This window comes from Schistocerca serialis, chromosome 1, assembly GCF_023864345.2.
Source record: "Schistocerca serialis cubense isolate TAMUIC-IGC-003099 chromosome 1, iqSchSeri2.2, whole genome shotgun sequence".
In the NCBI taxonomy this organism is placed as follows: domain Eukaryota; kingdom Metazoa; phylum Arthropoda; class Insecta; order Orthoptera; family Acrididae; genus Schistocerca; species Schistocerca serialis.
The window spans coordinates 385,426,742-385,439,864 of record NC_064638.1 but is presented as its reverse complement, the minus strand read 5'-3'; the positions used below and the strand labels follow the sequence as shown (position 1 = coordinate 385,439,864).

The window sequence follows — 13,123 nt, the reverse complement described above, 5'->3', positions numbered from 1 at the left end:
GTGAAACCATTAATGCTTCATTTTTACAGCCCATTTTGAACCAATTGCTACAGCGTATCTGGTGGGTTTGGCCAGAGTTGCACAGGACTGGAAAATGGATGCTGCTCTGTGACAATGCCCCTGGACACTGCATGATTCGTGTGCACCAATTACTGGTGCAGAAGAGAGTAACTCCTTGAACATCCTCCATACTCCCCTGATGTGGCTCATGCGGACTTCTTCCTGTATCCCCACTTGAAGGCGGCCATGAAAGGTGAACATTGTGCAAATGTGAATGCCATCAAAGATCATGTGACAGCCATTCTGTGATCGATTCCACAGGAGGCGTTTGCTGAGAGTTTTCAGAAGCTGTAAAAACATCGTCAAAAATGTGTTTTAGTGGGTTGTGACTATTTTGAAGGGCAATAAAGAACATTTGTTTGTATCTTTTGTCTTGTTTGTTGTGTGATAGCATTCACCAAACTTTTTAGACACCCCATGTATTGTTACACATGCTTCCTTTAGTATCTCCTCTTTAAACTTTGCTAGTACTACTACCTGTGGCCCTAGCCTTGTTTCCTTGCACAAGAGTCCTTCACATACTAAACTGCAATTGCGTCCTGTACAAGACTATGAGCCAGATGTTTCAACACTGCTATCTTCCTGCTCAGTGCATCTACACTCCTGTGCTTCTTTCCTGGCTTGGGTATTGGTTCGTAGACAAACTTGCAGAGTCTCAGCACCCACTTGTCAGCCTACTAGATGGGTCCTTCAGTCTCAGCCACTTCAATGCAGTGTGGTTGGTTACTACATGAAATTTTTTCCCTTAAAGATAACATCAAGAGTACTTGATGCCATAAATGAGGCTCAGCATCACTTCCAATGTTTTTGAATGGTTTTACTCTGTTACATTGAGCTGTTTTGATCCATAGGCAACCAGATACTTTTCATTGTTAATCTCCTGGCTTAGGACATATCCCAAAGCATGATTAGATGCATCACATGAAAGGATAAACTCCTTCTGAAAGACTGGAAATATTAGAACTGGGCTTGATGTCAAAACTGTATTTAATTCATCAAACACACCTTGACATTCTGGCCACATGAATTTCACACCTTTTCTTAGAAAATGTATGAGTGGTCATGCTGAGTCAGCACATTCTTTCATGACCTTTCTGCAGTAATTTGAGATCCCCAAAAAAGATTGAAGTTCCTTAATCAATTTAAGCATTGGAACTCTTGAACAGCTGTCCTAGCCTCAGGTCTGTCCATACTTCATATTTACTAATTACATGGTCCAGATAGCCAACCTCCTCTTATGCAAAATGACACATCTTTGTGCTCAATGTCAGATGTGCAACCCTCAATCTCTTTAACACTTCCTTCAGGTGTGGTCCATGCTGCTCCATGTCTTTTGAGAATGCGATGATATCACCTGGGTAAACTCGACACTGGTGCAGTTTCAAACCTCTCATCACACTGTCCAATAACCTCTGAAATGTTGTAGATGCAATTTTGAATCCAAATGGCATTCTTCTGAACTGATGATGCCCCCATGGTACAGGAAATGCTGTCTTTGGGAACAGCCTACAATTGATGGTAACCTTTCCTTAAATGCATAGTCAAAAAAGTTCTGACATCGTTTCAAGCTATAAATGGTCTCAGTAAGGTTGTGGGTATGATATATATCTCTTATGGTCTTGTTGTTCATGTGACAATAATCATAGCAGAACTAGTATTTTCTGGAAGCATCTGTAGACTTTTTTGGTGCAGGCATGATTCCTGCACCCCATGGATGCACCTGTGCTTAGCTCCGTGTTGATATTTGATATTGAATCATAGACGTTACTGGCAATAGGCCCTTTGGGACAAACAAATACTCAAATTTAAACAGCAGTTCTTCCACCTGTGCTCTCTCTCTGTTCCATTAGCTGCTCCATTTCTCTATGTAATGCAGTCTTCATGGTAGCTTGTAGCTACTTGTAATTTGCTGCTTCATGCTCCACTCGTCCTCATCCAGAATGTCTAAACTTGCTATTAACATCCCCTTCCCTAACTTAACTTCTTCAGTGTAAAAATTTATCTATACTTATGGCTATCACTCTCCCACCATTCCTCTCTTGTAGGTGTACAGCACTTCTCTTAATGAAACAACTTGCTAGATATCTAGCATATCATTCTGTTACAGAGTCTCTACAACACGTAACATATCTGCAGGTAGATCTCTGCCACCTGGCACACAAGCATATGACTCTCTCCTTAGTGCAGTAGTACACAGTTCAGCTGGCTTGTCTAATACACTAGATGCCCCTCATGACAGTTCTACAGAAGCAACAGCTTCCCCTAGCTGCAATATCATTCTATTAAGTTCTACTGTACGTTGCTGAAAGTCAGTTTTAGTGCAATGATGACACAAAAAGTCTAACAACCGAATTGTCCCTATACAAAAAATGTGCCCACCAATCCCTGTCGACACACATAGTTATCCCTGATCCCACATAACCTGTATTGTGATGGTTTCCATTGCCTATGGCTGACCAAGTCTCTACTGGGAAACAACACATGCACCCTTGTATCGAACAAAAACTTGTACTCTTTGGCTCTTAAAACACCCATTATTGCACATTTCATCTCTGCATATGTGTTTGTTGCATCAAATTTTAACAGGAATGCCTTTAGGTGGACTTTGAGTTCCTCTTGCATTTAACAGCTGCTCATCACCTCATTATGTACCCCTGTGTCCATCACCATGACTTTACTACTGATACCTTCCTTTTCCTCTGTTGTCCTATGGTTGGCAACATTGCCTTTGTAAATGCCTCAATTGTCCATACCTGTAACACTTAATGTTCACAGAAAATACCATAGGGGGTACCCCTCTTCATATGTCAGTTTCTTGACATTCCATCACTAACCTAATAGTAGATCTTTTGGTACACTTGTACGCACCCTTCTTGCTGTGTCCAATGGCAAACTCCTCAGAAAAGCACAGAATGCCCTCTGCTCAACTTCTTGCATCAAAATTGTATTGGCTGCATCAATCTGCCCCAAATCGTACATATTCTCATAAACTTTCTCTGTCCTGCCTGCAAAATCTTCCACAGGTTCCACAATTGTGTTTTGAGAGTTTGCTTCATTCTTTAATGCAACACGGGGAGGGGGATGGCTGTAAAGCTGGTGGGGGCGAGGGGTGGGGGGTGGGGGTGGGGGCTCTCGAGCTCCAGAGAAAGGCAGTTGCCAAGTTAATGAGTTTTTTTATCGAAGTATCTGCACTGTGTAGTATACCAGGTCAATGGTTGGCTGATTGCTGAGTTGTGCTTGGCTGCCTGCTTGCACATCTCATAGTGCCGACGCAGAATCTCAGCTGTGCATTGGCAACCTCATTATGTAAGATGGCAGTGAGGTTTCTGCACCAGCAATGTGTATGCTTAACGATGCTGCACCTGCTGCAACCCCAAATGATACCTCGGCTGCTTCAAAGTGGAGGAAGCTGACCACAATGAGGAGCTTGTTCTGCTATGGTGGAAGATGGCTGGTGTGCATGGGGAGCAACCTGCTACCCCCTGGGTAGGAGTCGGACATTCTGCTGGAGTAGACCTAGGATGGCCCACTGCACCAGTCCAGGAGGGACTGTTGACCCACCCTGGCCTGAACCAATGTCTTCTCTGGCAGTTCCATGTGGCAAACTCATCTGGCACAGCCATGATGTCCTGATAGTACTGTAAGATGGAGAATAATTTTGTTACAAAATGGCCAGTACTCACACTTGCCGCTGGCAGGCCTGTTGTGTATATGCTAAAATATTACTGCCACTGCTACTGCCAGTGTGCACATATGCCTTGCCCCTTGCTGTATGACTCTTTGCAGCACCAATGATTCCACTGTTTCAGTAAGCTAAACTGCCTCACAACATTGTGTTGGTCTTGTTGAACCAATACAGAGAAAACATCCTGCACTCAGCTGCTGGCCATGCAGCTGCAATTCACCGCTCAGACTCACACTATTATGCCCACACATGATCAGTGCTACACATTTCTGATAGTGGTCAGCATACATAAATGCTTTAAGTATTAGATAACAACAGCAGTTGAGTGGTATAGCAGGAGGAGGAGGAGGAGGAGGGTTGGTTCTTTTCAAAGTAGCTATTTTCCTCCTCACATATATATACAATGTAATCTGGAATCATTTACTGTAGTTATATTTTAATAGATTAGTGTTAATCATAATTTGTTGTTAGTGTACTTTACAGAAGTAGCGAGGAGTGGTTCATTCAATATCTTTGAAGGCTCTCCTTCATTGTAGAATTAACAGAACATGGTGTGTGAATGAATAAATGAATGAATGCAGTAACAATGACTTGAGTCAGACTGAGCTTGTTCGACAATATACTACTACGCCATTCCATGTTGCTTCAGCTCTTTGCCAAAGTTTCAATTATATTGGCTGGTGAGTGGTAGCTTGCTAGTTATCAGCAATCCTTGACCAGTAGGTGAGATAGCAGGAGAACATTCTGTGCCGGGCAACAGTTGAGTCCCCTCTGCATCTTGGTACGTTGTGATAGTATAGGCAACATGCAGTTTTGCTTTATCTTACTGACAGGTAACGTCAGAGAGCCCTCAAAGATAGGCCACTGCCCTAAGCATGCAAAATTTAATGCCTGCTGTCAAAATTACCAACTATGTGAGTGGAGGAGATTATGTTGCTTATCCAGTGGTACTCAATATCACCATTCTAGGTGCTGTGCCACTATGTTGATGACAAAAGTAATCTATTAATGTTTGTTCTCCTTGGAACCTCCATACATGCATACATCCATCATTATGCTGTGCACAGAATGAGGACTCACTTGAAAAAATGACATGGTACAACTCCTGTGTCCAGTGTTGTCATTGATTGCAGCATTGCCTGTGCTCCTCCCTCTGTTGCCACACAAAGGGAAGCCACAGCAGTCATCACTGTGCTGACAGTCCATGGTGCTCCAGACATTGTTACCCTGTCTGTGTAGAGCAAGTCACTGCCTGTGAAGTCATGTGTGATGGAAGCAGAATCTAAGTGGTGACACAGTACCATGGTCATGGTTGTTGTGTTACAATATGTCATAGGCAACACTGTGCTCTGTGTTAACAGTGTAGGCACTCTGCATGTTTCTTTTTACCAATTTTTCTTACCTTTGTGGTCATCTTGTTGAATTGTGTTTGCCTATCAGGTATTAGCTGATGCATTTCCAAGTGTCTTATTGGGTACAGGAAACAACCAACTTATGGGATGCGTGTTGCTCTGACCCCACAAGAATGTATAAAACATCCAAGAACATATACAGAATGTAACAGTGCCCTTCATTGCTCAAAGGAATATAATTACAATTTAAGTCTAACAAGTGACTAAATATGCAGTTTGTTTTGAGACCTGTAAAATAAAATATCTATACTAAGCCTTATGCAACAAACCAATTGAAATATTTAAGAATCAGTATTAGGTTGAAAATAGAACATTTATGTTTGTGCCAGTTATTCCAATGAAGAAAAAGTTAAAGGATGAAGATGATAAGCCATAAAAAAAAGTCACATTTCAAGCAACAGAACACAGTCTTTGCCTGATAATGATGATTCTGCTGCTGATACTGAAGACATGTAAATGTGCTCAAAGGAGCAAGCAGTTACTTTAAAAAGTTCTGCTTCTAATTTCTGTTTGTTAGAAATGAGGAGAAAGAAAACTGGCATTCTACGGATCGGAGCGTGGAATGTCAGATCCCTTAATCGGGCAGGTAGGTTAGAAAATTTAAAAAGGGAAATGGATAGGTTGAAGTTAGATATAGTGGGAATTAGTGAAGTTCGGTGGCAGGAGGAACAAGACTTCTGGTCAGGTGACTACAGGGTTATAAACACAAAATCAAATAGGGGTAATGCAGGAGTAGGTTTAATAATGAATAGGAAAATAGGAATGCGGATAAGCTACTACAAACAGCATAGTGAACGCATTATTGTGGCCAAGATAGATATGAAGCCCACAACTACTACAGTAGTACAAGTCTATATGCCAACTAGCTCTGCAGATGACGAAGAAATTGAAGAAATGTATGATGAAATAAAAGAAATTATTCAGATTGTGAAGGGAGACAAAAATTTAATAGTCATGGGCGACTGGAATTCGAGTGTAGGAAAAGGGAGAGAAGGAAACATAGTAGGTGAATATGGATTGGGGCTAAGAAATGAAAGAGGAAGCCGCCTGGTAGAATTTTGCACAGAGCACAGCTTAATCATAGCTAACACTTGGTTTAAGAATCATGAAAGAAGGTTGTATACTTGGAAGAACCCTGGAGATACTAAAAGGTACCAGATATATTATATAATGGTAAGACAGAGATTTAGGAACCAGGTTTTAAATTGTAAGACATTTCCAGGGGCAGATGTGGACTCTGACCACAATCTATTGGTTATGACCTGTAGATTAAAACTGAAGAAACTGCAAAAAGGTGGGAATTTAAGGAGATGGGACCTGGATAAACTGAAAGAACCAGAGGTTGTACAGAGTTTCAGGGAGAGCATAAGGGAATAATTGACAGGAATGGGGGAAAGAAATACAGTAGAAGAAGAATGGGTAGCTTTGAGGGATGAAGTAGTGAAGGCAGCAGAGGATCAAGTAGGTAAAAAGACGAGGGCTAGTAGAAATCCTTGGGTAACAGAAGAAATATTGAACTTAATTGATGAAAGGAGAACATATAAAAACGCAGTAAATGAAGCAGGCAAAAAGGAATACAAACGTCTCAAAAATGAGATCGACAGGAAGTACAAAATGGCTAAGCAGGGATGGCTAGAGGACAAATGTAAGGATGTAGAGACTTATCTCACTAGGGGTAAGATAGATACTGCCCACAGGAAAATTAAAGAGACCTTTGAAGAAAAGAGAACCACTTGTATGAATATCAAGAGCTCAGATGGAAACCCAGTTCTAAGCAAAGAAGGGAAAGCAGAAAGGCGGAAGAAGTATATAGAGGGTCTATACAAGGGCGATGTACTTGAGGACAATATTATGGAAATGTGAAGAGGATGTAGATGAAGATGGAATGGGAGATACGATACTGCGTGAAGTGTTTGACAGAGCACTGAAAGACCTGAGTCGAAACAAGGCCCCCGGAGTAGACAACATTCCATTGGAACTACTGACGGCCTTGGGAGAGCCAGTCCTGACAAAACTCTACCATCTGGTGAGCAAGATGTATGAAACAGGCGAAATACCCTCAGACTTCAAGAAGAATATAATAATTCCAATCCCAAAGAAAGCAGGTGTTGACAGATGTGAAAATTACCGAACTATCAGTTTAATAAGTCACAGCTGCAAAATACTAACATGAATTCTTTACAGACGAATGGAAAAACTAGTAGAAGCCGACCTCGGGGAAGATCAGTTTGGATTCCGTAGAAACACTGGAACACGTGAGGCAATACTGACCTTACGACTTATCTTAGAAGAAAGATTAAGGAATGGCAAACCTACGTTTCTAGCATTTGTAGACTTAGAGAAAGCTTTTGACAATGTTGACTGGAATACTCTCTTTCAAATTCTAAAGGTGGCAGGGGTAAAATACAGGGAGCGAAAGGCTATTTACAATTTGTACAGAAACCAGATGGCAGTTACAAGAGTTGAGGGACATGGAAGGGAAGCAGTGGTTGGGAAGGGAGTAAGACAGGGTTGTAGCCTCTCCCCGATGTTGTTCAATCTGTATATTGAGCAAGCAGTAAAGGAAACAAAAGAAAAATTTGGAGTAGGTATTAAAATTCATGGAGAAGAAATAAAAACTTTGAGGTTCGCCGATGACATTGTAATTCTGTCAGAGACAGCAAAGGACTTGGAAGAGCAGTTGAATTGAATGGACAGTGTCTTGAAAGGAGGATATAAGATGAACATCAACAAAAGCAAAACAAGGATAATGGAAAGTAGTCTAATTAAGTCGGGTGATGCTGAGGGAATTAGATTAGGAAATGAGACACTTAAAGTAGTAAAGGAGTTTTGCTATTTGGGGAGCAAAATGACTGATGATGGTTGAAATAGAGAGGATATAAAATGTAGACTGGCAATGGCAAGGAAAGCATTTCTGAACAAGAGAAATTTGTTTACATCGAATATAGATTTAAGTGTCAGGAAGTCATTTCTGAAAGTATTTGTATGGAGTGTAGCCATGTATGGAAGTGAAACATGGACGATAAATAGTTTGGACAAGAAGAGAATAGAAGCGTTCGAAATGTGGTGCTACAGAAGAATGCTGAAGATTAGATGGGTAGATCACATAACTAATGAGGTAGTATTGAATAGGATTGGGGAGAAGAGAAGTTTGTGGCACAACTTGACCAGATGAAGGGACATGTTCTGAGGCATCAAGGGATCACCAATTTAGTATTGGAGGGCAGCGTGGAGGGTAAAAATCGTAGAGGGAGACCAAGAGATGAATACACTAAGCAGATTCAGAAGGATGTAGGTTGCAGTAGGTACTGGGAGATGAAAAAGCTTGCGCAGGATAGAGTAGCATGGAGAGCTGCATCAAGCCAGTCTCAGGACTGAAGACCACAACAACAACAACAAAGAAATGAGGATGATGATAAGAGGATAAATGTCACAATGTAATTGTACAATGCTGCAGTATGATGTACAGATGCTTTTCAAAATGATGAGGGAGCACGTCTTCAGAAATGTATAATTTTTATGGCAAAGGAACACTGGTCATTTGTGTGAGTGTGCACAGAAATGTATCTGAAAGGGAGCAAGATTTTGAAATTGCTCTTTTTTTATACAACAAATTTATTGATTTTTAAGACATGCCCTTTGTGAAGATCATAATTTTGCTGGGGTGTACAAAACTTATGTCATTCTTAATGTTTAATAGTTATTCACTTAAAATTTTCTATTGGTAGGTTACTATTATACCTAAGAGCTATAGTAAAGTTATTAGTATATATACATAAATCATTTTATAATATTAGTAGCTTTTAACAATTAATTAACACTTTGCCATCCCCACATCACATACAAGTTTATTCGCTTTGTGCCAGCAGTGCTAATTCGGATTACTTGGCTTGTTGCCAACTGTTCTTGACATTATCGGGAGATTATAAATTGTTAAGTTTTACTAATCTCATTGTTAGTCCTCATAAGTTCTCAACTCTATTACCCTACTTTCATGAAATTTCGATGATATACATATGTAAAAAAATTCAAAATTTGTTTGTCTGGTATATTTATTTGCATTGTCTTTGGTACTTAGTATTTCTCTTTCATATGATATGTGGCAAAACAGTCTCCAAGATGTAATGCAACTCCACAAGACTTGCACATTAAGTTTTTTTTTTAAACATACATGGCAGTTGCATTATTTTCATTTATTTGTTTTGGAAATAAGTGTTACTTGACGTTGCTTTATGTTACTGAAAAGTCTGTCACTCAGATCATGATGAGACATACGCGATGTAGTGGCAACCTCCAAGCTTTGCTCAGAAGCAGGTACATGGTCTTTTATCCACGAATCAGACACTTTCAATAAAAAAATAGTGAAATCGAAGACTCTTGTGTTCTGTATTGAAATATTGACATGTATGGAATGCATTAAATAATGCACAATTAAGGAGGTACATAGCAAACCTTTTTTGACCATTTTATAGTTTTCTGTATATAGGGTAATAACTCAAATATTGGTCTGCCCGATCCACGCCTTTCATTTATTTGTTGTAGTCTAATACACTTTAAGGTTTTTTTTTTAATTGTGTAATTGGTTTTTCTACATTTTCTTTGAATGTCAAAGTGGCATTATGTATTGTAGAGATCATTCATATCATCTTACGTTCGAAGCGAGTACTTCACCTTTCCATTGATAACAAGCTTCAAACACATTGACTTTTGCGCACTTTAATTTTTCCAGAAATTCTCTATTTTGCCGTATAGTTCCACAAACTCGAATTTTCTTTTCAAGTAACTTCTGCACAAGTTCTACATTGTTATAATAATTATCCATGTAGAGATGATGCCACTTTCCATAAGAAGGTGTCAGTATTTCCAGAATGAGATTTTCACTCTGCAGCAGAGTGTGCGCTGATATGAAACTTCCTGGCAGATTAAAACTATGTACTGGACCGAGACTCGAACTCGGGACCTTTGCCTTTCGCGGGCAAGTGGTCTACCAACTGAGCTACCCAAGCACGACTCATGCCCTGTCTGGCAGAAGTAAAGCTGTGAGGACGGGGCGTGAGTCGTGCTTGGGTAGCTCAGTTGGTAGAGCACTTGCCCGCAAAAGGCAAAGGTCCCGAGTTTGAGTCTCGGTCCGGCACACAGTTTTAATCTGCCAGGAAGTTTCAAGGTGTCAGTAGTTCCATCACTGTTTTTGCTAAAGGCTGTCCAGAGCCAGAATATATCTTGAATGAGGAAATGTATCCCATACTCGAATCACACACCACCCAAATGAGTATGCCATATTTCATAATTTTTGATGGATTGTAAACTTTATAATTTAACCATCCACGCCACTGTATCATTACTTCATCAACTGAGATGTTTTGACTTAGATTAAAAGTTTCTTTAAACTTTTTGGAAAAATAATCAATTATGAATTGCACTTTGAAAAGCCGGTCAACATTATCCAGTTTGTTGTTGTTGTTGTTGTTGTTGTTGTTGTTGGAAAAATGTAAAAATGATAATATTTGTCTAAATTGGTTGCGAGACGCCATTCTGCGAAATATCGATGTGTCTATTAATGGATTCATTCACCAATAATCATTGATCCTTACTTTTTTGACATTTCCCATAAGGGTAGCAAGCCTAAACCATTTTCTAAGTTTGGGTCCCACAACATCGACAAATTTGTAATTTTTTTAAATCCAGTTTCCTTTTATTGCAATTGTGACTGTAGTACTTGTTGGTTTCATTGCTAACATATTCAAATAGATCATTCCCAATATATAATTCTACGATATCCGCGATGCTCTGTGTATCTTTGGGAAATATGTTTGAACCCGGAGGATCCTTCAAATTTATTGTTGGTCCTTGGTAAATCAAAGTCTGACCACTGTGCATTGTCTTCTTCATCTGAATCAGTTGGCAACTGTAGCGTTCGCTGAATTCTTCTTGGATGTATTTCACTATCTTCTGATGATTCTGCTTCACTTTCATTTTTTTGATATCCAGTGTCTTCTTCCCAATTGGCCAAGTTATTCGGAACATCAGACAAGACATCCGCACATTCTTTGTAAATTCATCATCTACAATGAAGAAAGGGCACAAGAACTTAATAAGCATACGACACCACTGTGGTGTCGCTGGCCACTGAGCAATTTTATGCACACGACACCACTGTGGTTGTGCCAGCCATTGACTGCCATTTCACTCATGCCATCACTGTGGTGTTGCCAGACAGTATAGTGTTAAGATTCATTTCACTTGATTATCAATACCTCCTGTTAGTCCTCTCAGGTATGGGTCCCACACACTTCAGCAGTATCCTAGAACCATTCACACGAGTGATTTGTAACCATTCTCCTTTGTAAATTGATTACACTTCCCCAGTATTCTACCAATAAACTGAAGTCTACCACCTGCTTTGCCCCCAACTCAACCAATGTGGTCATTCGATTTCATATTCCTACAAAGTGTTACACCTGGATATTTGTATGAGTTGGCTGATTCCAGCAGTGACTCATTGATATTATAGTCATAGGATACTATGTTTTTTTGTTCCATGAAGTGCAAAATTTTACATTTCTGAACATTTAAAGCAAGTTTCACAACTTTGAAATTTTATCAAGATCTGACTGAATATTTATGCAGCATCTTTCAGATAACACTTCATCACAGACAACCGCATCATCTGCAGAAAGTCCAATTCTGCTATTATAATTGTCTGCAATATCATTTGGTTCCAACACACTTCCCTGGGGCACACCTGAAGTTACATCTAAATCTGACAATGATTCTCCATCCAAGATAATATACTGTGCGCCCCCTGCCAAAAAGTCCTCAGTCCATTCACAGATTTCACTTGATACCCCCATATGATTGTACTTTTGACAATAAGCATTAAATGTGGTACCGAGTCAAATGCTTTTCGGAAATCAAGATATACTGCATTGGTCTGATTGGCTTGATGCAAAGCTTTAAGTACGTCATGTCAGAAAACTGCGAGCTGGGTTTCACATGATTGATGTTTTCAGAATCCATGCTGGTTGGTGTTGAGGAGGCCATTCTGTTCAAGATACTGCATTATGTTTGAGCTCAGAATATGTTCTAAGATTCTACAACAAACCAATGTCTAGGATATTGGACGCTAGTTTTGTGGATCACTTGTACTACCCTTCTTTCAGATGGATGTGTCCTGCTCTTTTTTCCAAGAACTAGGCATGACTTCTTGTTAGAACGATCTATGACAGATTATAATTAGAAGAGGGGCTAACTCAGCTGCAGTACAGAATCTGACAGGGATTCCATCAGGCCTTGGAGCTTTGTTTAGTTACAACAATTTCAGCTTTTTCTCAACACCACTGACTCTAATATTTATTTCATTCATCTTTTCAGTTATATGAAGGTTAAATTGGGGTAATTTTCTTGGGTTTTCCTTTGTGAAGGAGCATTTGGAAATGGAGCTAAGCATTTCAGCATTTGCTTTGCTACCCTCAATTTCAGTTCCTGTCCCATTCCCTAGGGACTGGACATTAATTTTGGTACTGTTAGCAGTCTTTACATATGACCAGAATTTGACAGCCCACCACATTTCACTTGGCATCTCTCTACTTATAGCCCTACACTTTGATTTACACATGTTATGCAGTAATCTCTGTTTCTTTAGAAGTTTGTATCCACGTGTTGACTAGGTTTTACATTGAGGCAGTTTAGTTTCCTGCATTTCCACTGAGGCTTTATATATTACGATAGCAGTGAATCCTGGGGTTTGGCCACATGGGCTCTGTTTTAGGCAAAGAGGAGATTTATGGCATATTTTAAGATTTTTACATTGCTTGGACTATATTTACTCTGAAATAAATATATTATTGTCATAAAATGTATGGTTATGCTACTTTTTGTGAGTGGTGGTTTTTTATACATAAAATACACTTGTCACATTTATGCTACTTTTTGTGAGTGGTGGTTTTTTATACATAAAATACACTTG

The 13,123-nt window shown here is 39.7% G+C and overlaps 1 protein-coding gene across 1 annotated transcript in view; it reads left to right on the top strand.

Moving 5' to 3' along the window:
• Window positions 1–13,123, top strand: part of LOC126470987 (carbonyl reductase [NADPH] 1-like) — a 62,817-nt gene that overhangs the window by 38,934 nt on the left and 10,760 nt on the right. The window lies entirely within an intron of this gene.